The 27,535-nt window shown below is 40.4% G+C and overlaps 1 protein-coding gene across 2 annotated transcripts in view; it reads left to right on the top strand.

Moving 5' to 3' along the window:
- LOC111873238 (A disintegrin and metalloproteinase with thrombospondin motifs 16) overlaps window positions 1-27,535 on the top strand; it is a 512,595-nt gene that overhangs the window by 26,010 nt on the left and 459,050 nt on the right. Inside the window, exon 1 of one of the 2 annotated variants that reach the window (XM_023867781.2) lies at window positions 15,133-15,261. The exons of the other annotated variant lie outside the window; for it this stretch is intronic. The gene's annotated coding sequence lies outside the window, so the exon portion shown is untranslated. Of the gene's footprint in view, window positions 1-15,132; window positions 15,262-27,535 lie in introns of those variants that run through there. 2 annotated transcript variants of the gene reach the window in all.

Here is a 27,535-nt window from a genome sequence, read left to right on the forward strand (position 1 = left end):
GTGGTGAAATAAGTGACAGGATTAAAACCAAAATAGAAAGTGTTCTTCATCGGAATGCTGGTTATTCAACATTATGCAAGATTGCAGATATACTTTCCGGTAAACTAGCAACATTCGAAGATGATACAGAACTGTCACCAAACGACTTGACATTCTTCAAATATGCTCCTGTCACATCATGTGATGTGGAACGAAGTTTTTCCAAATACAAAACTATCCTTAGTGATAATCGGCGATCTTTCAAATTTGAAAATTTGAAAATTGATGTAGTTATAAATTGCAATTGTAACAGTGAAAATTGAGACGTGAATAACTCAGTGAAAATTGAGACGTAAATAGCTTGTATTCTTTTAAATGGTGTTTTTGATAACAGAGTTAAGTTAGTGTTCATACCATGTGCACCAGTGTTTGTCTAAAATATGAACGCAAATATCAGTATTAAAAAGAAAACAATGAATGGTTTAATCCAGTACGAAATGTCGAAATTCCATCAGTTTTCTTTCCTTCAGAGACATAATAGGGCTAATTTGGTAAGTAGGACCTACTATCATATATTCATCATCTTTATTCTTAAACTCTAGTAAAAGTTGTAATTAAAATTGTGAAATTTTATGTCCCATTTAATTTTTAAGGTCATATTTTACACTTTTTAGATCATATTTGACATAATTTTGGGTCATAAGTGCATGCATATATTTATAGTTTTTAGGTCATAAAAATCCGGGCCCTAGTAATAACGACGAAAGGAACAATCAGGAAGACCTGTGTTTTTAAATTTTAAATGTTAAACTAAGTGCAGTGTGACAGATACGTGAGTAACACACCTGATGATGGCCGTTTGGGGCCGAAACATGTAGTGTGTAAAGGAGAGCAAAACAAAAGACCTATAACATATGGTTTGCACTGAAGACGGAGTTTGTATCATGTGACGAACTGTATATTGCTCACAGGCAGGTTGTCGTGATTAAACTTGGGCTTAAACCATGTGAGTACCTGAAACGGCACTACAGATTAAAGGAGACGTTGTGCTCTGTGACAACATGGAATCGTTTTATAACCCAAGCAGACACAGATTAAGGGAGGTCATGTATGTGTAACAACATGGTATCTTTTTATTAACTGGAAAACTTTGTAAGTCAGCTTCACATTCCGGCTCCTTTGCCCACGGGGGAAGGGCCTGTTATGCTGATCTTGCAGGAGTTGAGTGGGTTCACAGGCGGTCTGGACACGGCGGAAAAATACAAATTTCTAACTTCAAACCGTATCCTAGTTGCTATTCCGCCTGAACAATTATTTGTTGAAATAGGTCACGGCATTCATTTGCTTAATTTATGTAAATCGGTTAATAAACAGTGCCACTGAAGCAACATATACTACTTACCGACTTGTTCATGGTCACCAAACAGGGAAGTATGGTTAGAAATACACATAAGGCTTGAAACTGTGCAACACTCCTGCACTGCTAAGTTACTCAGCGGCCCCCCGTTTCTCCGGTTCTCCGTACTTATTCCTTCTCTTCATTTTAATAAGTGCTAGGGCTTATGGTCTATTAAGATCTTTAGTTTTCTGCCTCGTACTCATTTAACGTCCATCATTGTCGATCCTATCTTATCAACTACTACATTGTAATTGAGTTCATAAACATCTCAACTGCCGAGACAGTTTCAGAACTAGGATCCAATGGTGGGCATGGAACTCTGCAGCTCTCGTACTGGAGGGTGCAATGCTGTTGTACAATTTGAGGTTCTCACAGCGTTGGTTACGAAACTACTATCTTCTGGGACACCACCTACCTAGCTTACTCTTCGACCCTGAAAATTGAGGCAATATGTTCTTTCGAAACATCGGTCTACTTTCAACGGACTACACGTCGTCATTTCCCAGAAGATTGCTGTGCTGTAATATGCTAAATAAATTAGAAGACTATAATCATCTCTTGCACGTGACACTGTTTCCATGTTCAGGATAGTCATGGAGGCAGTTTGTTTATCTGGGGACACGCGGTAGCGTAGTTGCTTAAGGCACCATGTTACAAGCCGGAAAGTCGCGGATTCGATTCCCGATGAGGGTACTGGATTTTCAGTTGACCTAATCCTTCCAGCCGCATTCTGGCCCTGTCGTCGACTCAGCCCCTAACAGAAATGAGTTCTAGGAATCTTCCTGGGGTAAAGGGCGGTCGGACAGCGCGTAAGGCTGACAGTTTCGCCACCATCTCTGAACCGATTGTCTAGAAAATATGGGAGGCTCGACGTCTCAGAAATATATGGGCCTCCACGATCTGTTACGGGAATAGCTTCACCTTTGTTTATCTGAAACTGTACACAGTAGAGTATACGGCATAACATTTCTTCGTAGTCACATTGAGAAAACCTCAGAGCTCAGAAAATAGAGTTATTAATACAATTTTCAAATGATGTTCAAACATTAGAATTGAAAGTGGCTAAACAGTTGTCTGTCGGGATGTTCGAGGTGCAGACAGTTAAGATTGGCTACAAGCGTGACTCTACATCTAGACCTCTTGAAATGTAAGGGGAAGTTTAGGCTTGGGTTTTCGATGTCTTGTATTCGAGCCCCTGGAATTTAATTAAATTAATGTCTTAAAATTTCTGTACACTTCAGAGAGCGTGGTGAATGGAAGGAAGTCCAGCCTTGTAACATAGTGCCGACAAGGCATCACGAATTCTCCCACCTGTGAAAGACGTCCATGTTTGCTCAAATCAGTGCAAGAGCCTTGAAATGAAGGCAGCGCTTTCCTCCGAAATTTCGGTAAACATCTACCAGACTACACAGTCATCACCGTGGAAATAAAAAACATATTATTTTAAATATATTTTAAATCAAAATTTAATTTTTAAATAAAACTTCCATTCCGTCACTTTATGTGGCCTATTTAAACAACATGTTTCTGCCTACACGGCAATCATCAGGCGCCCTAAAATTATTTTAGTGAAACTACTGAAATTTGTGCACCGTGGAAACACTTTTCTTATTATTCATTTCTGAATTCCGTAATATAGTTTCTTTGTGTGTGTGTGGGGGGGGGGCGACTGTTGTGTCTGTAATATGAAATAATTTTTGTATGTAGGTTTATTTAGGGCACACTCTGATGCTTCTTTATGTGCAGTTGAATGTGAATTTATCTTTCTTTGATGCTGTGTATTTCATTCTGTCGTGTCTTTTCTAGTTAGTTTTGAAATACGACGTTAATGACAGGAATTACGTATTATTAGCAGAAAAACGGAAAATATTAATACCTGCTGGATTAAGGATATTTCATTTCCTTTATTTACATTATACATTATATTGTCACGTGCTTGTGTGCGCCTCTAGACGTGGTTTGGATTGGTAATCAGATTTATTGAACACTTACAGAATGTAATTACAGATAACTACGACAGCCTCACAACTAACTTATTCCTCCAACTGTCCTGCTTATAAATTCTGGGCACGGATCACGCAGAAAACATCATTCCTCTGTTACTGTTTCAAGTTTCTGCCGTGCAGATGTGCTTGGTTGCGAAGCCGTTACTCAGTAACTGCTATTGTATATTTGCTGCTTTCGAGGTCGTTGCCCAGCATCGGGTGTACATGCCCCATATTATCAAGTAGGGGTCACTGTTAAAGTATGTCGTTCCTGCAAATACTTTCAAATTAATTTGTGAGGTTATGTTCATTTTTTTCAGGAAAATAATTACGTGGATATTGCAATAATATATACAGATTTAACTTCTTATGTTTATATGGTACATTACTTTCTGTAAGGACCCACACCTCTCCACCCAATATTTTATTATTATTATTATTATTGGAGGGGGTGGGTTTTTCCCATGCACTTAGACCAGTTATTGGTCCATTGTGGGTCCCCTTTAAATTCTACTGTCGCCATACCCTACCGGTACTGGTGTGTGCTATCAGCCCCGTTCAGCCAACGAGGTTGGCCGTCGGTACCTGGTATTTCCCCCATCTACCAGAGACATTGGAAACTACTTTGGCGGGAAATTGTTGCCTAATTTTGCTCAGAGGTCTCCTAGAGACATGAGGATCTTTTACGTGCCGTAAATCTACGACACGGGACCCACGGCTTAAAGTCCCTCCCGGAGGACTTGTTCCCTGAAATTTTCCGCCCTTAAAAATTCCACGACCTCCGCCGGGTTTGTACCCGCGTACCTCGAGTCATGAAGTGGGAACGTTACCCGTAGACTACGGAGGCCGCTCTCCACCGAATAACTAAGGATCGAGGTCTGGACTCTGGGTATAACGTCACAACGCAATACAAAGATGTAAAGAAGAAGTGAAATAGGGAAAGTATTACTGATACAAGCAATAATGGAGTTGCTATAAATAAATTATTATTTTCACTTTCGGGTACAGAGAGCCTTTCTGCAGGGAAACTTAGACGCACATAACCACTGTAGTTACTCGGATACATAACGCTTATGCGGCAGAACAGTCTAATTGTAACATACATGCCTGCCAGCTCCACGGCTCTGAATTATGAAAGTTACCTCTGTCCTCTTCCCCTTCACTGCTCAATGCAACTCAGCTGTCTGGAAACTTCATGGAAAACAAAAGCGAGTAGGAAACAACTTTCTCTGCATTTGCTATAAGCGCATGCGCTTGTGTGAACTGCTGAATGTGAGAGAAAGAAAACAAAGCAAAGAGACAAGAAGCAAGCGAGAAAGAAGGAGTCTCTGTTGTCAGGATAACAATGGTGTATCATTATCTCTGGGATCCACGCCATTATGTCCTGTCTATGAACAGAAGCGTGGAATATGTGCTGAAGTTCTTATAGCTTATGAAGTCACAATTAATCATAATTATGGAGAATGTTCAAAGGTTAAACCGATGAAACACGCCAAACATCAACATACATGTATTCTTAAGAAAAACTGGAAGTTTATTTCCTGCAGTTGTCTATCTACACCTAATAACAACCTATTTTATAATTTTACCTTAAGTTATAAAAAGTTTTGCGAAAAAGTGTAAGTGGCTAACGGCAGAAAATTAATCTGACAAAAAAAAAACAGAAGATCGCATTAAGTGGAGGAACTGTTTTGGAAGAGACTGTGGACCTGTCGTCTGACAGATTACTGATGATGATGATACCACGGAAATTAATTCAGTAAACATTGCGTGCTACAACACCATCTTTGCAGACCTGGGTTAGACTAAAAGTGAATCAATATATATATATATATATAGAGAGAGAGAGAGAGAGAGAGAGAGAGGGAGAGAGAGAGAGAGCGAGAGAGAGAGAGAGTTTATAATTAAAAAATCTGCAATGTTATGATGAAGATGCCACGATATGGCATTTGTTCCACTGTTCTGTTGAATTGCATTACATAGCCAATACTACTACTATTATGGCAGGTATCTAATTTGACAATGTGAGAGTATAATATTTATAGCTGATTGCCAATGTTTGCAGGTAAGGTAACGAAACGAATAATTTGCATCAAGCGGGAAATGGAGGATTTTATGTAGAGGAAGTCTTCACTATTTATAAAGTCCAACTAATATATCGAGGGTAAGCAAATGAGATGAAAGAACTACAAATGATAATAATTTTCAACGGAAATTCTCTAGGAATTCTAACTCAGAAGATCAAGAAAGTGGTGGGCTCCAAATATTGAAACATATCTTGGGAAATAGACTAGACCCTTGAATTTTTCTTTCATAATAAGTTATTCAATGAAGCTGAAATAGCATCGAAATGAGAGCAAGGAGAGTAACTTGACAAAATGGGAGTCTGAAACAGGAAGCAAACGTGGCAAGTGTCTCGGCACCATCCGCCACGGAAAGTGCTTTGGAATCTAAGTTCGGTTATAGGTAACTTTGAAATATTTTCTACCCCGACTTCGTACATTGCGCCATTCTGCAGCACAGGTTCCCCTCTGGTTTCTCCTTGAAGGAGAATGGGAGCATTTTGAGTTAAACTTTGAATGAAACTCATTTGCAACTTAGGGACCTCTCGTTCTCTGAGTCACAAACAGACAGATCTTAAAAGGAGCGAGTAGGCTTCATTAGATCAGTATACGTCTCCATACAGGTGGGATACATCAGGCTACAGCCGGGACGACCGGGAAGTCTGGATTCGATTACCGGCAGTAGAAGAAATTTCTCTTCTCCAAAGCGCCTAGCGATCAAATTTGTATGGGCGTATCTTTCCCAAAGTAAAGCGGCCAGGACTTGAAGCTGACTCGCCTGCATCTTGGGTCGAAGTTAAGAATGTATGGAGTTATATTCCACACACCAAAATGTTTTCATATCATGATGCTTAATTAAGAACAGGGACAAGTCCACGTCTGTCTTTATGTCTCCCATATCAATAATAACATTTTTTACAGTAGTACGTAATACGTCAATTTAAAGATGTTTAAATTAAGATTTTAATTTATTGAGTTTTGTATTGTCTTACAGATCTAAACAAATTTGTATCCACATAAAACAGAGCGCGAAATCATGTTACTGAAATAATTTCTTCACAAAATTGTGTTGTGGATACCTGAACGAAGAAATACCAGTTATATCTACATTCATCGATAAAGTGGGTCTGATATTGTTGGATTTGGAAGTGTTTCAAAGTAACACCCATATGAAGAACAATCAGCGTGACACAAACCCACTGCTTGCTGCCTTTATCAGGACGTCTACACCCAGGTTTTACGCTTTCATATTTTATGTCATTGTTACGACAGCCGGAGGACTGAATCAAATCAGATCACAAAAGGAATGTACTTTGAGTAGGTGCGTGCGTAGTCTCTTATTCTGAAGGTATATCATGCTGCAGGTTGTGTTACATGTTTGGGTCACTAGAGACGGGGTTCGGATTGGTAATTAGATTGATTAATAACCTACAGGTCGTAACTACTAATAATTATTACACTGTTGCTGATTTACACAATTTACAGTCACTCCACACTAATCTTCTCAGTCTATTTCCACTAGTCTTCACTGTCCGCTTCCTGGTAATGGCTTTATAACACAGGAACAATAACAGTCTCACTAAATTCCACACTTCCAATCCCACTGTGCTATAGCACACATAAAGTCTTCAATTCACAAGATAACCCTTCTTCGGATACGAACTTCCCGTGGCTGTCTCATACCGATAACTCAGAACTCAGAACTAGTTCCAATTCGCTCACTCGCTTGCTTCCGCTACTACATTTTCTCTCTATGATCACTCAGAGGAATCGAACCACTAGAAAATGATATCATGATCAAAAATTTTAGAAGGCAGGAGAGATGATGCGCCAATAGGCTATTCGGGACGAACAGCCATGAGGAGGGAACACTGTGGCGTATTTAATGAACGCGTAGTCAGACAAAATCTCTGTAAACATGATACGCACACCCAAAAGTAGAGCAAGCTGGCGGAGAATCGGTGACGTCACAGAGCAACAGTAGCTGGCCGTCACGTTACATGTGTGATTGCGTGTCCTTCAGCTCGCGCATGTGCGGTGACGTCACAGAGCAACAGTGGGTAGTAGTCACGTAATATGTACTTACTATTGGTCAATGTCTGTCCCTAGTGGTAGATTTCTGAGTTCGTCGTAGAGAGAGTGAGACATAATACCGGCGGAAGCACTCGAGTGAGCTAATTGGATCTAGTAAGTGACACGGCCATGAGTTCTGAGTTCTTGGTAGGAGAGAGCCACGGAAATTTCGTCGAATTGTGAAGATTTAAAGTGCGATTGGAAAATTGTATTCATGTGTATAATTCTGAGAGATTTGAAGCGCTAGGTCCGATGTTTTAATTGTGTTACTAGGAGAGGGCCATTTCGTGTAAATCAGCGATAGCGCTGCATTTAGATGTGATCAAGAGAAATCGCAACCGAAGTGCTAGTAAAACCAATCATCCGAAATAGAACCCTTCATTTTCGCCGTGCGAACCACCTTGAACGTGACAATTTGAAACTAAGACATGAAAGGGAAATAATAAAATGTAGCGTACAGAACGTCATAATATACACAACTCGCCTAAATCTGTTGTGATAGAAAAATGGATCTGATTAGAGGGAAACGAATCAGCAGAGCCAATAGACAGGAAAAGGAACGGATGCAAATTTCTGTGGAGACAGAAAGGGAACCCGATGCCTGGAGGTGTAACTGGGTCACCCTATCACTGGAGAACATAAACAGAGGGACCTGGTCTTCTAGCTTAGGGGTTGGATTCAAGGCTAATGACCTTCCTCTGTAAAAAAAAAAAAAACACTGTTGAGAAAGCCAAAGAAGAAATCGAAAACCGGATGCAGTCTAGTCTAATCTAATCTTCTAAGGAAGGCTATGGTTCAAAGAGGGCCGCTTGTCATTGAGGACGGTGACGAATGTATCTACTGGGTTCAAGAAAAGCTGAGGACTTCATGGCTACCTGAAGATCAATTAATTTCTTAAGAATTAAAATTCAGCTTTTCCCAAAGAGGAAGAAACGCCCCCACACTCCAGGAAGCCGTGAAGAGTTTTCCAGTACTAACCGAAGAATTGGCTGATAGTGAAGACACTGAACTACGAAATAAAACGAAAGGCTAATTGGATTGGTCATATCTTACGCACTAACTGCCTTCTAAAAGAAGTTATTGAAGGAAAGATAGAGGGGCGGATAGAAGTGACCAGAAGACGAGGAAGAAGACGTAAGAAGACGCTGGATGACCTTGGGGACAGAAGAGGATATTCTCATTTGAAGGAGAAAGCTCTAGATCGCATCAAGTGAAGGAACTGTTTTGGAAGAGACTGTGGACCTGTCGTCTTGACAGATTACTGATGAATGAATGTGACGGAAAAATCCATTGATAGAAAATGGATTGTTAAAACACGCTTTAGGGACAAGCTGGAACAATATATTGCTAGGCAACGCTTCGTCAAACACATTTTCCTGGTAACGCAGTCAACGGAATAATCCATTGCTGGATAATGGATTTTTAAAATAATTTCTCGTGACGACGAAATATTTTTCATGAATTTCCATGGTTACGAGCTAGCCTATATAAGGATCCGTGAAGACTCTCCAAGGATTCAAACCCGTGTGGAGGTTGGGTCGAATACCTCAACCGTAGCTCTGCGAGTCGTAGGAGGCGACGAAAAGGGAGGTCTAGAATCTGAGACAATAAAATATGGTCACGATTACTACGGGACTCAAACCTGAGAATGACTGCGCTGGTGAGAGCCAGCAGCTATTGTAAACGACAGACCCGTCCTCTCGTCAGAGAGAGAGCGCTCCACATCTACAAAACCACAAATATCTGGCAGTAATAAGAGTCTGGTCGTAAGCCCCAGATGGGTGCTTCATTCCAAGACAGAGTGGCCGACTGACCGTCTGTCGTAATATGAGACTCAGACTCCAAGGATTCATTCGACAGCCGTCGTTCAAGGCAGAGAGAGATTAGAAATGCAGAAGGCAGTTGAAGTGTTAACCGGATAATATTCGTTACCAAGCAACGGCTAGTAGGCAGACTTTGACGACTTTACGCTTTATAGTTACAGTAATATATTTAGATGTTATGATAACTTGTAGTTACGACTCGTGAGTGTCTAATAAATTTATTCATTTAATCCAGAACCCATTATTGTCAGTCACGCAAAGACCCCATATGTGGCGGTATTTTAATAGAAACAGTGTTCCATAGATACAGTTGATGATTATTATTAATTGTTTTTGAAAATACTGGATCACATTTTAATTTACTTTTATCAGCCGCAAGCTTCAAAATCTTTATTTGTACCAAAAGAACTTCAGACGTACAGAGTTTGATAATCGCTGGCAGCTAAGACAAGGAAGGGAAAATTGTGGCCCGTGGCTTGTGAAAGCTCGTTATCAGGGCGGCGGAACTATCGAAAGAATTTGCCTATAATATTGTTATTTTCAGTTTATATCAACATTTCTTAAGATTAAAATCAAAATACATGTTACCACCTGTTGCACTATTGCGATGACAATGAGTAATGGCACACATCGTGGGTATTATATTTTCAGTTTATTAAAATATATTCTAAACGCATTGTGTTGAACCATTTCCGGTCCAGCAAACCACTTTCAAGCCCGCGCTGTAATGTAAGGGAATTATATGACACGTTCCATCATTACAGGTTGTGTCAGTCTCACGCGTAACTGGCACTGAGACACAGCCAAGCGCGTCTTCAACAGACGCACAGAGCAAAACAACCGTTGGCGGTAAAAAACAACGACGGTATTAGGCTCCTCTTAAATTCAGTGTTACGAAAGGCATTTCAGAGACTCGATGAAATGAAAGCAGAACAATTTTCTTTCAATTATCAAAGCGGTAGAGAATATGAAACAATATTTAAACACGCAGACTAATTCGTACTAAGTCGTTTCTTAGCTGAACTAATTACGTTCTGTGAACTACATTGTTTGTGCAGAATCGAATTACTGGGGAAAAGGAAAAAAGTGCAGCTGTCCCTAAGCACCACTCCATGAAGATATGTAGGTGAATGGAGGTATAGCACCATGCATTCTTAACCTTGGCAATAGATAAATTCAGGACCCGGCCACTTTATCTTCTCGATAGAACGTGAGCGGGCCAGAGAACCGGTGTGACTGGAGCAGAACTTGACAGCACTTTCACTGTAGTTGGCGTTATTTCTGACGTTGACCCGTCGTGTTGTTCATAAAGTGGCTTCTGACCGTATCTGAAAGTCCCTGTCAGCGTGCATATAAATTTGTGTACACAGCGTGGCAATGAATTTCCCGAACTGATGCTATTACAGTAATACCACTAACTCCATCTGTCGGGGATGAACGGAAAGATTTAGAGAGAAATTCATTTATATGATGCGTAAGTTTCAACTTGTTTGATTGATGTACGTGAGGATTACAGTTATTTTGGTGAAGTTAGTTTTCCCGTCGTGTCGGATGTTTCAAAATTGAACAAGAACAACGATCAAGTTTTGTGTAAAATTAAAGAAAACAGCTACAGAAATGTTTGAAATGTTGAAAAGTGCGTACGACTAAGAATTTTTATCGATAACAGAAGTGTTTTTTTAATGGCTTCAAAGGTATACAGAGTTTCAGGAAAGCGGGTTCTGGTTTCTTCTGCATGACAATGCACCGGCGCATTCTTTGGGCACTGACTCCGAGTTTTTGGCGAAGTGAAGGATCCCCATGTTACCCCATCCACCCTATTCCCCGATTTAGCACCGGCTGACTTTTCTCTGTTCCATAGATTAGAAATTGCAATGAATGGGACGAGATTCGAGTCTGTTTCATCAATCAAACAGACCGTGAGGAGAGATCTGAAGGCGATGCAGGAAGAAGCGTCTTCTCGGGCATTCGGTTTGTTGTGTGAACTATGTAAACATTAAGCATGAGCAGGTGGGGACTATATTGAGTGATGGTGACAATGAATATTTCTTATCTTTTTTGTGTTGTTTTTATGGTCTCAGTTCGAGAACTTAATTGTCAAATGTGTATGTACGTTCTTAATACAGTTAAACCTTGCCTGAAATATTTATCGAGCTCATTATTAAAATGTTGGACTTATTTTGGCTCTCATGTACACCGGTGGCCACGAGAAATAATAACTTCTTGGATTTGAAGCCGTCTAGACAGGTAGAAGTTCATTAACGTTTCGGAAGTAAGTACTACTGTCTTTTTCAAGGTAGAAACAAGTAGCCAGTAAGCATTCAACAATGCTGCAAAGCTCTGTGCTTGCTGCCAACTTCTTGCTGTTGCTTGCTAAGTTCGTTTCACTGTGAAGACTTCCAGGACTTATTACTTTTTTCTTCTTCGTGCTAGTACGGTTTTTTATCATACAAATTTTCTAAATCCTTATACAGGCAAGCTGTAGGACTAAGTGAATAGAGGGTCAGGGCACCCAAAATCCACCAAGACTCCATCGCCTCAAGGTCCTCAGCTTACATTTGCTGACGTCGTTAATTAGGTCACGATACTGGACACTTGGAACTCGCAGAAAGAAAGAAATTGTTAGAAGGAAGTAATGAGGAAACAAATAACACATATTATTATATTTTTCTTTTTAAAAATGGCATTAAAACAATTAGAAATATTATCTTTTGAGTAATGTTTTGAATCGGAGGTACGAATATATAAGGATTTTGGAACATGTGGATTTTTAGACTAGTATTGTGCTTGAAGTTGTCACACGCAAGTAACCAACGGACATTTATGTAACAAATATAGAGCAACAGGCTTTGTTACCTGAACCAGAGACTTTAAGAACCTATTAATGCGAAAGATAAGTCGGCCTGTCTCAATCGCAAAGGTGACTCAGTGTTGCAGAGCTGCCGATCAGTTCCTGTCTCCAAAGAGAGATTCAGGGTGCATCTGACTTGGCACAAAGACTCTCTCATCCACTTGTAAGTTAAAGTGTCCAACATTTTCCTCCCAAAGAAATAGAAGGAAATCACTAAATATCATAAACATGATTTCTAGACATGACTGCGATTCGACCTGGATTCTTTCTAAAGAAAAGTTAAGAGGCTTATTAAGGTCCCGCAGTAGCTCAAGCGGTTAGTCGCTGACTTCGCACCGTGGCGGCCCGGGTTCGATCCCGAGTCTGGTCAAGTGGGATTTGTGGTGGACAAAGTGGTGCTGGGCCGGGTTTTCTCCGAGTACTTCGATTTCCCCTGCCAATATTCATCCCACCAAATTCTCCATCATAATCACCCGGGGCAGGTACAATAGGCCAATCAGTGGCCGCCGTCCCGAGTGGACCCAATTGGACTATACCCCCCACTAAGTGAATTAAAAAAATTAATTAAATTTTAACAGACTCATTCATCACGCTATGATGATTTCTTTATTGAACTGTGTTAGACAAATTGAACAGTTTTTTGTCATATTGGTATTTACAGACTTTTTGTTTAATACACAGAGACTCCATTTAACATTGCTTCCTGCAAATACCTGCAGAAAGTCAGTTCAACAATTCAAAGTACCGTATTTACGCATGTATAGGCCGCACATTTTTTGCCAAAAATTCAAGAGGAAAACTGGGGTGCGGCTTATATTCGAAATCACACTTCATTTAAAAAAAATTATATTCATACTTAGTAATACAGAGTGTTCTACTCCTGAAATAATATTCGAAGAAAATTATTTTTTCTATAATTTCTGTCTGAAAATTGTGCTGCGGCCTATACACGCGTAAATACGGTAAATATAGGCCTATAAATTTTGAGGTTTTCACGGCGTTTCTAGAATGTGACGCTGTGTAGTCTTGCAGGCTTCGAAGGAAGATGTTAACTTCAACCCCGAATAACAATTCAGCATATTTCTCCCATAAGTTGTTATCCGCCTATAAGACTTCACGGTGTAACAACACAGGCAGCTTCCTTGGTTCCGAGCCGGCAAATTCAGTTTCGTCATGTACTAGAAGGCTGACGGGTAGGGACAGATTGAGAGGGAAGCACTTCAACTGCCGGGGTATCTCACCGGACATCAGCTGAAGCTCTTTATTCAAGGGCCTTCAGGTAAACTGAATAGCGGCCTACAGGCCCTGGACAGGAAACAATGTAGACCGGCAATAGGATTGCGTGCACTGAGGCAGCACCTGCATGTTATGGACCTCTGCACGGCGTCACGTGCAGGCAGTGTGGCAGGATGGGAATGATCATCTTGTAAGAGTACATCTTGTCAATGCTCAGTTTTGGCGGGTATATAAGCTAGAGTTTAGGGTCTTCAAGTTTAGAGCCAGTAGATACCGGAAGGTTATCATCAGAACGGTTGAGCTCTGAGGACAGGGTTCTTGAAAGTGCCCCAGTAAGATCAGGGGTGCACAATGTATCCAGTAGTGGTCTGAGTGCTAGCGGCAACTGGAAGTTCCCCCCCCCTCCTCCAAGTCACACAAATATTGTCACGATTTAAGGTTGTGACTATACACGGGTTTTGGGTTAATGACCGGGTTTATTTGCACACTTACACAACTCATTACTACACTTCAGAAATCACTAAATGACCCACTATGTCTTTTCAGTCTGTTACAAACTTAACTAGCCGTTGCTTGGTAACGGATGTTAACAATGGTCATTCCTCTGCTTCCGTGTTCAAATCCCGTACAGAATTCCTACCAACTGTCAACTGAACTCGTTCCAGTGTCAGAGTAACTTTACGACTAGCGGTTTACTGCCAATCAATTCGTCTTGGGGTCAAGCCCCTTGAGGACCACGACCAGTACTTTTTTCAAATGAACAATTGCGATCATAGTTTTTTCTGTAACATCCTCTCTGATGAGAGGATGGGTCTCTCGTTTACAATTGCTGCTGCCTTCGCCAGCGCAGTAATTCTCAGGTTCAAGTCAGTAGGACTCACGATCACATTTTACTGCCTCAGATTCGAGACTGATTCAACCTGGAGGGCCAGGTCCCCGTATCCCTCAGGAACAGGGCGGACCAGTTATACCCCCAGACACTGGGTTCCATTTTCGTCGCCTCCTAAGACTCGCAGAGCTACGATGGAAGTATTTAATCCCTCCTCCAAACGGGTTCTGCAATCGATTGCCCCAATTTTCTTCTTTTTAACACCTCTGCACGGACCACAGAAAGAACATCCCCGTTTCCATGGCAACTGTATTGTGTGCTTCTCGCTTCCGCGTGAACGTGTTTACCGAGTTGTTGCATAGCATCGAGTATTATATCTCGTTGTTTGTTTCGAGGTCTTTGCCTAGCAACGGATCTATAGGTCACAGTACGAAGAATGCCACGATCTGAAGATTCAAAATTAATGTTGCAAAGTTATCAAAATCTTCTCTACTATTACATATTTTTCTATGCTGGCTGTTTCACAAACTATCGATATCTTATCTGTACAGCATCTAATGGTAGGAACAGAGAGGAGTGATGATGGATTGGGAAGGATTTGGAAGGAAGTGGCAGTGGCCTAACTTAAGTACTGCGACGGCAGTGACGTGGAGGGATCGAGGAAACTAGGACTGGCCACAGTCAGAAGAGTTCGCGTCCGCTCCATGATTCTTACCAAGCAGCTCCAGGATAGAAGTCGAGAGGGTTACTGCTACGCCAGTCCACTCCGTCTGCAATATACAGCTGCTGCTTCACAAACAAGCCATGTCGACTTTCGTGACATATTAAAACAGCATAAAGTAGCTGATGTCATTCGGACGGGCAGTTGTGTCGCAGCCGGCAAAGTGTGCCATTGGGTTAGAAATTGTTGGCTCTGTTTGAAATGTCTAAATTGATTTGAATGTAGTGAGCTGCATAACACTAACTTCATTGACGAACGTAGCGGAATTTTCGTGGGTTGCCAGTCACAGCACTTTCTCACAGGTATGAGAATTCAGTTAAGCTGCAGGTAATTAGCTGTTGAAACAAAGGGCGCAGTCGCACTTTGGACAATCTCTCTTAATTCTACTTTCACTGAACTTAAGTAAAGTTAATTTTAAGAACAGTTACCGGACTGTAAATTTCAATAGATATTTCCTGCAGCAATTATTTGTCATTTGCTTGCTCTGTTTTGTTTAAAACGCAACAATCCAGTAACACAAAGACTGTAATTTTACAGTTTAAAACTGTCTGTTGCTCTTCCATAGAATGGAATGAAAAGAGTAGGAAGCATTGAAATAAGGCCCCTGTCTGTTTTACAGGTCAAATTCTAAATACATTTGGTCCTCGACTTACGACCGACTTCCGTTCTGACTGACAGGTCGTAAGTCGATCTGGTCGTATGTCGGCCATATATTTATTAACAGTATTTTTTAACATTTCTAATCTTATTATCATCTTTATAATTTATTTTTAAAAACTTTTACATTTTAATCATCTTTTATTTTTCATTTTTTTTGTGGTGGTAAGTGCGGCCGGTCGTAAGTGGCATAGGTCGTAAGTCGACGACCAAGTGTATTTACAGTTCAGTTGATATTGCGACAATGCTATTGTATGGGCAACCAAGGAACAGAGTTTCGATTCCTACTTTCTCTTCTTCACAGCCTCTAGACCGGCTACGGGGTCTACACAGTGTCCTACTGTTTGAGTACCGCCTCGTGGATAAAGCGGCCTGGGAGTTGTAACCGGTCATTACCTACCGATGTAAATTTCAGAAATTAATACAGGATGTCCCACAAGGAATGTGCCAAACTTCGGGAGGGTGTTCCTTATGTTATAGTATGCCGATATAACCCAAAACACCTATGTCCAAAGTTGAACGGTTACGGAGATAATGGCCCGAGAAAAGTGTGGTCTTCTGGCAAGTCCACGCACTGTACCAGTCAGCTGGCAAGTCTTATCTACGTTTGTCCTTGAGTGTGGTGATGGCAGCTCACGTTAGCCCCATACACTCGAATACCAGAACGCGCAGTCAGCAATGTTACGTCAGCGCTTGCCATTCATGTGTCATGTATAGTGCTTGGAACTCTTAACGACAACTTTGACATGGCGTGCGAGTTTTTTGTAGTTCAATTTAATGGCTTCATGTCACTCACAAATTAGTTTGATGTTACGTACATTATTAACATTACAGAAACCACATATTCCTGTCTGTTTTAATATGTATTTTGTAATCAAAAATTGTGTAACACCGGTCAAAGTTTCACAATTCTCTGGCCATTATCTCCTTAACCGTTCAACTTTGGACATAGATGTTTTGGGTTATATCGGCATACTTTAACATAAGGAACACCCTCCCGAAGTTTGGCACATTCCTCCTGGGACAGCCTGTATTTGTTACTTAGTACCAATTTTATACTAAATGAAACTTATATCCAGTTTTGCATTAACTGTTCTAAGAAAACGCTATGAGCAAAGTACTGATAAAGCTACCAGAAGGTTCTATAGTAGCTGGTGTAATATGAGAATTACTACCCATCCCACTGCCAGTCTGATAAAAGAAACTTGCAGAATGCTCTCGATTAAAGAACAACGCGAAAGCTTCGAGAATAATCTGGAAACAGAAGGTCCTGGATGTTACGTCATCTCACAGTATTTAAAGGGGTTGATCCCCAGGTGACAAGGGTCAGAAGTAAGACAATAACCGGTCAGTTGGGTAATTAGTGAATGGACATGTAGGTTCGGCGAGACACCAGGCTGGGAGATTGACGTACATCATCTACCGTACTGTAACGTAGTGCTGTGAATCTTGAAGTAGTGTACAGTGAGAGCCAGAAATGTAATTGTAATTACATGTGATTGCTGTTTGTAACGGTGTATTGCTGTTAATAAAGAAGTGTTTTATTAATATCGAGTTGTGATCCAGAGACTTCTTCACCAAGAAGTATTTCGTCTAAGCAAGGCCCTTAGGCCCTGAGGGGAGAATCTCATTGCTCAACCCAGAATATTATCCCCCTTTCTACCGTCAAGTACCTCGACGCGGTTCTCAGACCATGCAACGGCGCCCTGGCAACTACGAAGGTGCAGAAGGACGACTAACGCGGTGACTACGTGAAGCCCCCAATGGAAAGACTGTTAGAGAGTGAAGTTGACAATTTAGTCAGGTAGTGCCAAGGCTATAACTAGTTAGGTTGATTAAAATGCGTTTAAACGAAACGTATAGTAAAGTCCGTGTAGGTAAACATTTGTCTAATAAATTTCCTATCCAGAATGGTCGAAAACAAGGAGATGCTTTATCGCCACTCTTTTTCAACTTTGTTTTAGAAAATGCCATTAGGAAGGTCCAGGGAAACCAGGTGGGACTGAAATTAAACGGGACACATCAGCTGTTGGTCTACGCTGATGATAAGAATCTACTGGGTGATAATGTAGATACCATAAAGAAAAACACACAAAATTTAACTGACTCAAGTAAAAAGGTTGGTCTAGAAGTAAACACAGAGAAAACTAAGTATATGTTACTGTCTCGTCACCAAAATGCAGGGAAAATTCGTGACATAAAGATAGGAAACAGATGTTTTGAAAATGTGGCACAGTTCAGGTATTTGGGAACAACGATAACAGATCGAAACCTGATTCAGGAGGAAATTAAGAGGACATTGAACTCGGGTAATGCTTGCTACCATTCAGTCCAGAACCTTTTTTCTTCTCGTCTACTGTCCAAAAACATAAAAATTAGAATATACAAAACTATAATTTTGCTTGTCATTCTGCATGGGTGTGAAACTTGGTCTCTGACATTAAGGGAGGAGCATAGACTGAGGGTGTTTGAGAACAGGGTGTTGAGGAGAATATTTGGACCGAAGAGAGATGAAGTGACTGGAGGCTGGAGAAAACTGCGCAATGAGGAGCTTCATAACTTGTACTCTTCTCCAAGTATAATTAGAATGATCAAGTCAAGGAGGATGAGGTGGGCAGGTCGTGTAGCACGAATGGGGGAGACGAGGAATGCGTATAGGATATTGGTGGGAACGCCAGAAGGAAAGAGACCACAGGGAAGACCAAGGCGTAGGTGGGTGAACAATATTAGAATGAATCTTAGAGAGATAATATGGGATGGTATGGATTGGATAGATCTGGCTCAGGATAGGGACCAGTGGAGGGCTCTTGTAAACACGGTAATGAACCTTCGGGTTCCATAAAATGCTGGGAAATTCTTGGGTAGATGCAGAATTGGCGGCTTCTCCAGAAGGGCTCAGCTCCATGAGTGAGTAAGTAAGTACGTGCCAAGGCTATGACTACATGGAGCTTTACCTCCACCCCCTATATGTCGTATATTATACGTGGTGCATAATTAGGTTAAGAAATAATTTTACTTGTTATGACATGTACCTACAAATAACACTTCTTCTTTAAACTGCGTCCTTACTACAGTTATTGCCAGAGCTATTGCTGCTGCTGCTGCTACTGCCATCATTAGGACTGTGGCAGTATGATGGCAATAGGCTTGCAGTAATACTGGTTAACATGTGAATGTCTGTCTGTATCGTGGCGGATAATCACAAGGAAAATATTTGGACAAACAGGTCTCTGGGGCATATTCTAAACTGCATCACTCACTGCTTCTGTTGTTATTATAAATGTTATGAAGGTTCCTCGTTACGGCCGCGCCATAGCTCAAGCGGCTAGTCGCTGGCTTCCCACCGCGGCGGCCCGGGTTCGATCACGGGTCTGGTTAAGTGGGATTTATGGTGGACAAAGTAGCGCTAAGGCAGGTTTTGTCCGAATACTTCGATTTCCCCTGCCAATCTTCATTCCACCAATTGCTCCACAATCACCCTCACCTATCATCTGGGGCTGGTACAATGGGCCAGAAGTGGCCACAGTACAAGGGACTTAGTCCCACGAAACTAGCAATAAAAAAGTTTCCTCGTTATGACTACAGAGAAACTTAGCTCAAGCAGTAATAATACTGATTTTTAACAAGGATGTGATGCATTCGAATCTCGGCTGGGACATTGACTGTCTTGTTTCAGGTTCTTCGTGTGTTTCCTTAGTTCCTCCAGGTAAATACCGTGATAGTGTCTTACATTTGGACCAATGTTGCTTTCTTCCAAATCACTTCTAATTCATTATCCACTCTCACCTAATCATTTAACGCACACAAGTTGAATTATAGCTCTCAGATCGAAATAAGCTGTAAACAAACTCTTCAGTTGTGACCATCAGAAGCTGTAACGAAATGACAAAATCAATCGGAAAAAGCGATAGGCTCAATATGTTGACTTCACTTTTTTACCTTTGTTTACTTTTGCAGAAAGAGACCTTTTCCCACACCCCCTTGTAAAGTGGCTGAATACGGCCTGTAAAACACAGGGACATGCTCGCGACAGGAACACGAATTTTCATCTTCTCCACAGCTGCAAAATCGACTTCGGTGTCCGTCTAGCTTCTTGTCCTGCCGTGCTGAAGTTTTGATCTCAGCCGTGAAGTGGATAGCCTCCCTCCATCTGCTACCGAGGTTAAGAATGTGCGAAGCCTCACTTCAGTTGATCTGCATTCGGTGCTTGGGAGCAGAGTCATTAGGTTTATAGACGTAAGCACTGCGTTTGATAAGAAGAGAGAAGACTTCTACTGCCAATGGTCACAATAACAGAATGTTGTGCGAAATTCTCAGGTGGGATCAAAGCTAACCTTACTAAATGTAGGATTCTGTGGTTTCGAGCGGTGATAAATCTCTCGATACGTAATATTTCAACAACGTAATTTTGATAATGGGAGGAATTCCATAAGCTGGACACCAACGTACAGTGATTGAACGGTAGTTAATTCGTCTGTCTCCTAAGCAATAAATAACGTAAAACGTAAAACATACATAAAATTAATAAAAAAAATTGAGGAGCCCTATTTTCTGTAATATATCGTGGTGTAGTCTGTTGAATGTCAATCAACGTTTCGTAAGAATACGTCGCCTCCATCTTCATAGTCGAAGAATAAGCCAAGCAAGAATCCAACATGAAACAGGAAGCAAGCAGAATCCTCAGACGCGTCAGTTGACTTTAACCGGACTACACGGCGTAATGCCCCAGGAGATATTTCTTCTTGACCACCTCTGTTCGAACCTCAAACCCTAAATATATCGAACTTATTTTCCTACGTTAAACTGTTTTGATATGAACAAATTTGAATTTCTAAAATAACAATCATTTTAATGTACAAATCTCATGTGCTACTTAGCATTGCGGTACAACATAGCAGTTTACTAAAATCATCATTTATATCTGAGGATGGCCTTGTGTGGTCGAAACATTTAGTGAATTTATACGTATGAAACCGTTTATTAAGTGGTGATTCTACCAGTAACCTCTTTAGCTGCATTGAAGACTGTACTACATGTACAGGGTGTAAATAAATACCTGTTATAACGCTCCGTGGTAGATAGATGGATTCTGGATTGGACGATTGGATTTATTGACACCTTATACATTCAACTCAGAACTACAGGCGGTTACAGCGCTATTGCTGATCTACATACTTCACAGTCCGCCGTTACACACGAACTAGCGTTCTCAGTCTTCACTAGTCGTATCCTGGCAACGGATTTATCACAGTCTTATTGTAACTTCAAATCACACATGAAGTCTTCTTATCACTGTCTAATTCCTTTCTTGCCAATTCTACTCAATCAACTGGCACTGCCATCTCCAGAATTTAACCCATTTCTTGACAACTCACCGAAGAAAAATTTCTTTGTCCTTTTAAATCTCCTCGTGTGGACCTCACAGAAAACACATCCTCTATTGTTGAAAATGCTTGTTTATTGATCCGTTGTCTAGCAATGGACCTTCTATTGTTGCGCACATACGCTTCTGCGGGTATGTGTTTGCCGAGCCGTTGTTTAGCAGTGGGCTATACGTCACAATATATATATAGAGTAATTCGATAACAGTGTCAACTGCAAGCATTAAGCGAACTATAAAAATGACAGTGAGTAGTGGAGATTACTCCAGAAACCATACAGGAATCAGTGTGACTGGCGGAAGCAGAAAACCGCTCCAAACATTGAGGTGTAGAGGTGAGCACTCACCATCCCTTTTCGGGTGCACGTCTGCAGGCAAACATCTCTGTCCGTCTGTCTGTTTCGGATAGAGTGTATGACTTAGACGTTTTTATGAAACGAAAATGAGGCGCGATTAACTTGGTTTTCTTCGTAGAAAATGGAAGATTCGAGGAACTGTTAGTAGATAGCAAATAAGAAATGTAGTGAAACTGATTTAATTTTCCAGCCTAACCGCAACTGCACGTCTTTCTCCTGTCAATGCGTTCTCATTTTTGTCGGTTTTCTGAACTGAAAGCCGTAATTGTCGATTATATCACCTTTACCTCAAGTTTCTTCCTCCAGTCGCACTGCAAATACACTTAAAACTGTGTGCTGGTTTATCAACGCAAATTCTCCCTTTTTATTTTCGTCTATAAGTGGCAGGCTCTATCCATACGATCTTAATATTTTAATTTCTGTCTTATGCTCGGCGATCTCTTCTGGGTTCATTGTTTCTGCTTTATTCGGTACTCGGGTTTATTTAATGAAAGATAAACTTGTTGTTAAAAATAATGTCCTTTTTTTCATTTTGTTTCGCCTTATAGCTGTACATACTTCCAAATACTTCACAAAACATAAGGCTTATGTATGACAAGTCTAAGGGCTAGTTACCAAGTTATGTTATTAAACTGATGCTTAAAAGGAATGTGGCACCGTGTGGTTCGACGCCACATTCCAGAAAGTAATATTCTTCATCGCCACTGTTGCGAAAACCTGAAATCCACATATTTTGCATATATTCCATTGACTCGTTTTGGTTAAGTACGATCCTCTTCTGTCAACGGCTTCAGGAACCTGACCTACTTTGTCGAGTTCTCTGTCTGGACCCCGGGAACGAGAGCCAGTAGATCGAGCTTCCAGAATGTGTTTCCTTGATCAGAATAAGGCGATTGAAACTACATAAATTGTGTGTTAGTTTAATAAGGATTTTTATCTTAGGCTTCTTGCAAGATGCTTAGTAACACTGAAATTGTGAATAACAAGTTTTTAAGAAGACAATGATTTTTTCTATTTATTAATTAAAGACTGGGTAACCCAGAACTTAATTACAATTAAAACTAGTTGGATAACTAACGATTATTTTTATTCTAAACCTAATATACTACGTAAATTAAAACTACGTCACTTCCACTGAATTACTTAGTACTTTAACAATTAACTAGTTCGAACGGTTTCTTTCGTTTGAGTCGTCTCGTCATATTGTTCACGTTGAGAAGTCTGGACGCTTCAATGTTGACATGGTTTTGGAGTCTCTGAGAAGAAAACGAAATGAGGAAATTTTTTTCATTAAGGTTTTGCCTCTGCCGGTTAAAAGGATTGAAATAGATCCTTCTTTATTTTTGTTGAAAGTCCTGGTCATCTTTAGATTTCGGTATTTTAACTCGTGACACCGTGTAGTTTTGTTGGTGAATATCAAAACATGACGCATTCCATTATCAGAGCCTAAGTGGTGATAAAGGCTGCATATCCCTCCGAAATGTTGGTGTGCACCTACAAGTCTGCACGATGTCACAACCCAGAATACAACCTGAAGAACCAGAAGAACCTGAGAAGCTGCAACTTCTTTACGTGTTCTCTTATTCCTCTCGATACTTTGAGTTACTGTACCGAAGCATGTCATTCCATTCATTGCAACAACATCGCCATGTTTAGGATCGCCATTTGTCTCTCGAGATGTCCAGGTGAACTCATTTCCTTTGTCTCTATTATTGCACTTAGTATTTCCGTTACTCACGAAGCGAGTATGACTACAATTCATCACAGGCTCAGAAATTTCTACTTTAATTTCTTGATTTTAATAACTTCATATCGACCAGGAACATATCTAGTGAACTGTGGTTAAAATATTTATTTGAACAAGAACTTAATTTCACGAGCAAAGGCGAAATAATAAATATTACAAATATTTCTGTGCAATTCTAATTTTAATTTTAACTTTTACCGTTTAACTGTAAATTCAAGTTAGTAAAACTTATTAGAACACAATATGGATCCATATTAAATTAAGACACAATTCAAGAACTAATGTTTCTATTATTATGCGTCTATTGATGACCCAACGTAAGGGTCGAAACATGTATCGTCAACAGCCCAGTAACAAATGTTGATACACCTCTTTTGTTTTTGTTTTCCCGCAAATATTGTTGTGTAGACTGTCCCCATTATGTATATCATATATCGTAACCTAAGCGCCACTACGAGGTGGGAAAGCAAAGCTGTTACACTGATGCTCTCTGGCTGCAGGTGCACGACAACATACGCAACTGATACATGTAACTTGGCCTCCAAGTCTCCGGGAAAGTAAACCCAAGTGCAAGTAAAAGTGGATCCAGTACAAGGACGGTTAACGCCATTTATTTTACTTACTCATGGAGCTGAGCCCTTCTGGAGGAGCCGCCAACCGTGCAGCTACTTAAAAATTTTCCAGTATTTTATGGAAACCGAAGGTTCATTACCGTGTTTACAAGAGCCCTCCACTGGTCCCTATCCTGAGCCACATCTATCCAATCCATACCATCCCATAACATCTCTCTAAGATCCATTCTAATATTGCCCACTAATCTACGCCTTACTCTTCCCTGTGGTCTCTTTCCTTCTGCTTTCCCACCAATATCCTACACGCATTCCTAGTCTCCCTCATTCGTGCTACATACCCTACCCACCTCATCCTCCTTGACTTGATCATTCTAATTATACTTGGAGAAGAGTACAAGTTATGAAGCTCCTCATTATAAAGTTTTCTCCAACCTCCTGTCACTGAATCTCTCTTCGGGCCAAATATTCTCCTCAACACCCTGTTCTCAAACACCCTCAGTCTATGTTCCTCCTTTAATGTCAGAGACCAAGTTTCACACCCATACAGAACCACAGGCAAAATTATAGTTTTGTATATTCTAATCCCTTGTAATCCTTACATCATTTTCTTTAGAAGACGTTGCTTTGTGTACAGAGGTATTTCACTCCGTCACTCTTGGAAAGGTTTTGGCTGCAGTGTTGCGTCATGACGGTCAGTGATGATAGCGGGCAGCACAGTTCCATATTAACAGCTTGCCATATACGTGTATCATCAAATGGTACCTCATTCGGGATTTCGATACTGATCGATTCATAGGTTAGGTACGTTTTGAATTAGCTGATTACAGTGGCTGCGCAGTCTAAAGCAGGAACCGTCTTCGTCCGCTCGAACACTGGGATCGTGAGTTCCAATCCTCTCGAGGTATGGATGTCTGTGTGTGTTTGTTCTGTTTGTATTGTTTTGTGAGTAGGTAGGGGCTTTGCCAAGGGATGATCACCCATCCAAAGAGTCCTCCCGATTCCGTATACTCTATATAAGAAACTGAGAAAAGCGGCCAAGGTCAAAAGGGCTATAGAGACATAGAGAACGTTTTGAACTGGAGAATATTACGCTGAAGTGTTTGGGAACAAAGTGCTGATTAGGAATTAAGTTGCAGGTTGATATGATAGGAACATGATCTTAACAGTATGTTCTCTTCGCTCAATATTACGAGTATTACGGTGCTCGTCCAGGAAGCACACGTCAAGTGAGGTATTCACACATCCCTATAAAACACCTGTTTGTATACCCGGAGGGAAGATGCAACTTAGCCATCTACACGTTCGTGGCGGAATAATATCAAAATATAAAGAGCACGGGCCTCTTGTTATAAAACGATTTGACAACACAGTCCAGTGTGACTCTGTATACGTGGTATATTTATACTATAATGCCTTTATATGTTTCGATCAGTTGTGACCATCTTCAGAACTACTATTACATAGATCGTAATACATATGCTTAAAGTTTTGTATAAAGATTTTTAATTAAATTAAAAGGAGTTCAATTTAAAAAAAATATTTTGTTAATGTTCTTAATAATTAAAATCTTGAACCTCTTAAATTTGTGTCTTCGTGCCTCCTCTGTGAAAACGGGAGATTTGGGTGTTATTTGCTGTCCTCTGAAGTCCGGTCAGCTTTGTTTCTCCCACTGTTTTATGATTGGTTAAGGATGTGTTGTTAAGTTCTTTCGCATTTGTTTAAGGATGTGTTAAGTTCTTTCGCCTTTGGTTAAGGATATGTTGTTAAGTTGTTTCGCCTTTGGTCAAGGATGTGTTGTTATGTTGTTTCGCCTTTGGTTAATGATGTATTGTTAAGTTGTTTCGCATTTGTTTAAGGATGTGTTAAGTTGTTTCGCCTTTGGTTAAGGATATGTTGTTAAGTTGTTTCGCCTTTGGTCAAGGATGTGTTGTTATGTTGTTTCGCCTTTGGTTAATGATGTATTGTTAAGTTGTTTCGCATTTGTTTAAGGATGTGTTAAGTTGTTTCGCCTTTGGTTAAGGATATGTTGTTAAGTTGTTTCGCCTTTGGTCAAGGATGTGNTTGGTTAAGGATGTGTTGAGTTGTTTCGCCTTTGGTTAAGGATGTGTTGTTAAGTTGCCTCGCCTTTGGTTAAGGATGTGTTGTTAAGTTGCTTCGCCTTTGGTTAAGGGTGTGTTGTTCAGTTGTTTCGCCTTTGGTCAAGGATGTGTTGTTAAGTTGCTTCGCCTTTGGTTAAGGATATATTGTTAAGTTGTTTCGCCTTTGGTCAAGGATGTGTTGTTAAGTTGTTTCGCCTTTGGTTAAGGCTGTATATTTAAGTTGTTTCGCCTTTGGTTAAGGATGTGTTGTTAAGTTGCTTCGCCTTTGGTTAAGGATATGTTGTTAAGTTGTTTCGCCTTTGGTTAATGATGTATTGTTAAGTTGTTTCGCATTTGTTTAAGGATGTGTTAAGTTGTTTCGCCTTTGGTTAAGGATATGTTGTTAAGTTGTTTCGCCTTTGGTCAAGGATGTGTTGTTATGTTGTTTCGCCTTTGGTTAATAATGTATTGTTAAGTTGTTTCGCATTTGGTTAAGGATGTGTTAAGTTGTTTCGCATTTTTTGGTTAAGGAAGTGTTGAGTTGTTTCGCCTTTGGTTAAGGATGTGTTGTTAAGTTGCTTCGCCTTTTGTTAAGGATGTGTTGTTAAGTTGTTTCGCCTTTGGTTAAGGATGTATTGCTAAGTTGTTTATCCTTTGGTTAAGGATGTGTTGTTAAGTTGCTTCGCCTTTGGTTAAGGATGTATTGCTAAGTTGTTTATCCTTTGGTTAAGGATGTGTTGTTAAGTTGCTTCGCCTTTGGTTAAGGATGTATTGCTAAGTTGTTTATCCTTTGGTTAAGGATGTGTTGTTAAGTTGCTTCGCCTTTGGTTAAGGATGTATTGCTAAGTTGTTTATCCTTTGGTTAAGGATGTGTTGTTAAGTTGCTTCGCCTTTGGTTAAGGATGTATTGCTAAGTTGTTTATCCTTTGGTTAAGGATGTGTTGTTAAGTTGCTTCGCCTTTGGTTAAGGATGTATTGCTAAGTTGTTTATCCTTTGGTTAAGGATGTGTTGTTAAGTTGCTTCGCCTTTGGTTAAGGATGTATTGCTAAGTTGTTTATCCTTTGGTTAAGGATGTGTTGTTAAGTTGCTTCGCCTTTGGTTAAGGATGTATTGCTAAGTTGTTTATCCTTTGGTTAAGGATGTGTTGTTAAGTTGTTTCGCCTTTGGTTAAGGATGTTTTGAGTTCTTTCGCCTTTGGTTAAGGATGTGTTAAGTTGTTTCGCCTTTGATTAAGGATGTGTTAAGTTGTTTCGCCTTTGGTTAAGGATGTGTTAAGTTGTTTCGCCTTTGGTTAAGGATGTGTTAAGTTGTTTCGCTTTTCGTCGTGTCACAACTGACCAAAACATGTAAAGGCATTATGTAACCAAATACTGAGTCACAGTGGACGGTGTGGTCAAATAATTTTATAATAATTAACTAGTGTGACGGAATAGAATGAATAAAGTTAAACATTCCTTTTGGTTGAAATGCAGTGTAGTTAGTTAGAAGTCCATCGATGTTTTGGAGAAAAGTACTAGACCAGCATGCAGAAGGTGAGAAGAGGTGCTCATTAAAGTACATCTCCAAGAAATATTACGTCGTTGTTTGGACTGGATTCATTTGGCTCAGGATAAAGCGCTTAAGTGAGCTCTCTTGAAGTGGGTAACAAGTTGCATGGAATTGCTGGAGTACTTGAGCGACTGTTGCCGTCTTAAAGACTCTGCTACAGTTCGATGGGGTAGACTTGTAGAATGTCGAGTCAGATAGGAAGGAGAGCGTGAGTTATGAGTGCGTAAGTTTTGGAAG

Source organism: Cryptotermes secundus, unplaced genomic scaffold (genome assembly GCF_002891405.2).
Source record: "Cryptotermes secundus unplaced genomic scaffold, Csec_1.0 scaffold21, whole genome shotgun sequence".
Lineage (NCBI taxonomy): Eukaryota > Metazoa > Arthropoda > Insecta > Blattodea > Kalotermitidae > Cryptotermes > Cryptotermes secundus.